This window comes from Mytilus californianus, unplaced genomic scaffold (genome assembly GCF_021869535.1).
Source record: "Mytilus californianus isolate M0D057914Y unplaced genomic scaffold, xbMytCali1.0.p SCAF_23, whole genome shotgun sequence".
In the NCBI taxonomy this organism is placed as follows: Eukaryota; Metazoa; Mollusca; class Bivalvia; order Mytilida; family Mytilidae; genus Mytilus; species Mytilus californianus.
Genome location: NW_026262672.1, coordinates 2,441,142 through 2,446,038, shown reverse-complemented (window position 1 = coordinate 2,446,038; position 4,897 = coordinate 2,441,142). Strand labels below are relative to the sequence as shown.

General features: G+C 34.7%; 1 long non-coding RNA gene across 1 annotated transcript; it reads left to right on the top strand.

Moving 5' to 3' along the window:
- Positions 1-1,456: 1,456 nt before the first annotated feature.
- Positions 1,457-3,782, top strand: LOC127732328 (uncharacterized). The gene is made up of 3 exons (XR_007996188.1): positions 1,457-1,531; positions 2,390-2,791; positions 3,511-3,782. It is a non-coding gene; the product is annotated as an uncharacterized LOC127732328 (long non-coding RNA).
- Positions 3,783-4,897: the final 1,115 nt, after the last annotated feature.

The window sequence follows — 4,897 nt, the reverse complement described above, 5'->3', positions numbered from 1 at the left end:
AATGTAATTTTAATCTGCTAATATATATGCACAAAGTATTAATTTCTGATAAATATGATATCAAAATTAAATTAATTTCAAAATCACAATCACAAAATAACTAAGTCCTATTTCCAAAATTGGAAATCAAAAAGTTCGATTACTATTTAAAGTAACTTCCGGAACATATATAATGAACTGTAGTGTTGTCCTTTGGTGTAGAATATAAACATCCGGTCACACGCACATGTAGTCTTTTGTTGATAAACATAAACACGTGGTGGACGCCTCATATGATCACAACAAACCATGCTTCCGGTAACACGTGGTAACTACTGACATCAATATATTTAATAATAGTACGGGAGCACATGTATATGTTTTGGTAAAACACGTGTGTTTGTTTACATCAACACATGTTTTTAGATTGATTGATTGTTGGTTGCTTAACGTCCAGTGGCAAATATTTCATGCATATTCAGGACGAGAACAAGATCACAATAAATACAATAGGTAGGTTCTGTAATAGATTAAGGGATTAAGGTCGGAGAAATTTAGACTGCCACGGGAAATGAGGGTATATTGGATAGGGACAGAAATTTAGCCTTGCAACAGGTCACCTACGGACCCCTCAAAGAGTTGTTGCAAGGGTTCTTAACGTGCAAAGAGCGTGGCATTCTCTTTACACGAGACATCGGATTTAACGTCCCCATTCTGACCGGACGTGGCTGCAAATTTGTACATCCCGCACAGCCAAACGGACGCCCCACTTTAGCGAGGGTTTTACCGCCGGTCGGAGGAAGACCAAAGGTGACCATACTTCTATTCCCCAGTCACCCTTGGGGAACATGTTTTTAGAATACCTGTAATGTTTACAATGTATTCCATTGGATGAAATTCGTCGCATTGCGAATTTAAAACAGGTATTCTATGTATCGTATGATTTTGGCTCGTGTTTCTCGTGCTTGCTGTTTGATATAAATTAAATGTAATTTATAATGTTATTATTCGAAGTTCTGCCTTACGCTGAGTAGCAAACGCCGTACTACTGCCTTGTCTGTATTAACCATGACAGATCACCGTTCCGAAGACGAAGACGAATTACTACTACACGAGTCTACAACTCCTGTCGTTCATAAGAGAAGCTGCATTTCCTAGTTTGCCTATACCAGTACCGTCGACAGCAACCCAGCAAACAGCGCCACAGCAACAAATAAGTGACAGCACTTTTCAACTGTTTACGTCGTACTTCGATTCTAAAATATCTGCATTGAAGAACGAGTTAGTGTCGGGCAACGACTCCATAGCCACTAAGTTGAAAAAGGAAGCGTCCGTGAAACTAAAGAGTGAAGGTAATCAAATCCAATTTTCTTTCAATTCCGAAGTCCTTGCTGACCTACATAAGCTGCAAAAACGTTTTTCGAAGGAAGATTTTGTTTCTATAAATTTAATTTCTGGACTTATCTTAAAGTTGAAAAATGGAAAAATGAGCGCCCTGAAGACAACTTCCATCTTCGTCTGTAGCGAGATCATCTGGAACAAGATAAGGACAGTAGGTGTAACAAATTATTATATTTATATTGTCTTTAAAGATGTTAATCTTTTGTGTGTTACTGTATGCTAAGTTCAGATTGGATACAAACAGGAAATAATATAAAAATTGTTTAGTCAAAATAAGTATAATTCTATGTCTCTTTTTCCTCTCCATTATAGGATAAAACGCCTTTTTAAAGGAATTTATTGGTGTATAAACTCAACCAATTCACTCACAAACATGTTTGTGAGTGAATTGGTCGAGTTTATACGCCAATAAATTCCTTTAAAAAGGCGTTTAATCCTTATTATTCTTAAAATAGGAGAAAAGGAATTTATTTTTCCACACTCGTAAATTGTATATGTGAGTCATTGAATTGGCCTGGCTCATGAATATATTTGTTGGTTACCGCAAAAATATGTACTCCATGAAATTTGCACTCTTATATAAATTTACTACAAAAACTCTTCTTTATCATGCAAATAAATGTTGTGTGTTTATTATCTAAATTAACGATTAAAGCGAAATGAAAATAAATATGGTAAAGTCGAGCCGGATTGTGTAATTATCGCCGCCATCTTGTTTACATTGGTTATAAAAAGAAGTTTGGTCAACGTTGTCTATCTAAAAATAAACAACGTCAAGAACATCTACTGGAAGTCCTCGCGACCAATCATATCAACGTATTCCCTAATATGCAAATCATATAAGAATTATGTAGTTGTAAAGAGCATTGATATTGGACTATGACATTATGTGAAGTTTATATAACATGTATGAATATTAGATGCTTCCATATTGTGGGTGTTTAAATAAGACAAAATTTCTGAAAAAGGACACAAACATGTAGTCTATATACTTCAATTTTAATTTCAGACTCAGACTTGGAATTGAATCATGGTGATGAGCAAGAGGCAGAGGATGATGTAAGAATAGGGGAGGCCTACACTAGGAAGCTGTATGGTACAAACAGTAAGTTCCTGTTTGTACACCAAACTCAATGGCAGAGAAGACTTCTTGAGCTGTATGGGAAAGAGATATGCCTTTTGGATGCTACATATAGGTCAACCAGATATTCTGTCCCATTATATTTCCTATGTGTGCCTACGAACGTAAATTACATTACTGTTGGAACCTTTGTTACAGAGACCAAGGACAGCGCTTCACTGATGGAGGCCTTGCAGGTTATAAAAGAATGGAATCCCGAGTGGTTACCCAAGTTCTTTATGTGTGACTATGCCACTGAAGAAATCAATGCCCTTGAAAACGTTTTTCCAGGTTTGCAAGTTAAACTTTCTATTACTTTATATATGCCGAATTTATATCAGCCTATAAAATATACTTCTTACAATTGATGCAAAGAATGTGTTAGAAAAAATACATGTTATAGGTACTTTAATTATTGTGATTTTGATTGTTTTGCAAAGATAACATTGATATATAATATTTTCAAAGTTACCATTAGATTGGTCTAATCCAACACAATAAGTTACACAGTGTGCAATTGTCCTAATACGAGAATTATATACTGCAGCTGTGCTTATGATTTGCGCAGTAAAATTGCATTGACTGTATAATCATATGTCATATACAGTCACTGACCGTATATCGCCTTGTTTATGATGTTGACAATGCGTTTACGTAAAGTTTTATTTATGACGTCAATAAAACACACAGGTTCACAAAAATTTTAAGACGTCCACTCCAAATAAAAAAATGACGGTTTTTACCATAAATATTAATTATACTCTGCTCGAAATTATTAGGACAGTTTTAAATTCAACCAATTAGATTTTGAGATTAAATCTAAAACTGAAAATAAATTAAAAATATTAAGACTATTAAGCAGCTAAAAAAAATTACACTGTAATTTATTAAGACAATATCAGCCAATCTAATTGGGAGAAATTACTCTAAATCTGGATAACTATTATATATGTTAATGATGCAAGATTAATCAGAGGTAACTTTTCTGTAATATAACACTTCCATTTTAGGTTCTTTTGTATACCTTTGTGATTTTCACCGAGAGCAGAGTTGGGAAAGATGGCTTACTGCAGCACATAATGGACTGCACACAGAGAAGACCAATGTTCTTCCACTTCTAAGACCTATTGCTAGGGCACTTAATGAAGATGATTATAATTATGCCTTGTCTACATTAAAGGTATTAAAATAAGATAAGCTTATTCTCAGACATATTCAAATATGGTGTTCATAAAACACTTACAAATTCTGGAAAAAACAATGAACTTAATATAATAACTTATTGTAAACCCATTTATTTTCGCATATGGTTAACCTTTGCAATTTTCACATGAGTATGAAAAAATAAAGTGACAGTTTTTAAACAGATAATGAAAATGCTTGAAATTGCAACACCAGTACTATACCAGACAAGAAAATTTAGAAGTATGAGGACAAGAATGACAAAATAAAATGTGTGTCAACATAGTTCCCTATTACTAGTTTGAGTATATTAAGCTTTTTTGATTTCACTGTAAACCTGTTGTTTGTTTTTATGATACAATTTTAACTCATGAAGTCATATTTCAGTCAAGTTCTGTGTGGAATGAGATGGAAAAGCTACGCAAATGGTTTGAAAAGACTTGGTTGAGTTGTCCTAGGGTAAGTACCTATGTATTTTTAGTTGAGAAATTATATGATATATAAGCAAAAACTTGAATATTAATTGAAATTAACAATAAATACAATAGGTAGGTTCTGTAATAGGGGCGTCCGTGATTAAGGTCGGAGAAATATAGACTGCCACGGGAAATGAGGGTATATTGGATAGGGACAGAAATTTAGCCCTGCAACAGGTCACCTACGGACCCCTCAAAGAGTTGATGCAAGGGTTCTTAACGTGCAAAGAGCGTAGCACTCTCTTTACACGAGGCATCGGATTTAACGTCCCCATTCTGACCGGACGTGGCTGCAAATTTGTACATCCCGCACAGCCAAACGGACGCCCCACTTTAGCAAGGGTTTTACTGCCGGTCGGAGGAAAACCAATGGTGACCATACTTCTATTACCCAGTCACCCTTGGGGGTGAAAAGGAGAACAGATACAACCAAAAGTATCAGTTAACTTACAAAAATGCTACTTAAATAACATGTTTTTACATACAATAATGTATGAAATTTCAATAAGTGTGTGAGTTCAAAAGGAATTGAAACTCACCATTAGCTGCCAATCACCCAAGACACATATGAGTCTTATTTAGTTGGGAAATGTGCTCTTTTGAAAGGGACCGTCTAGATAGATGTAAGGAACAGTCCAACTTTTTCTTGAAAATGCTATTGTTTTTTTTATTGTACTTCAAATAATTAAAAGTTCCACATGTAAGTATACATGAATTAAGAAATCAAATATGTTGACTT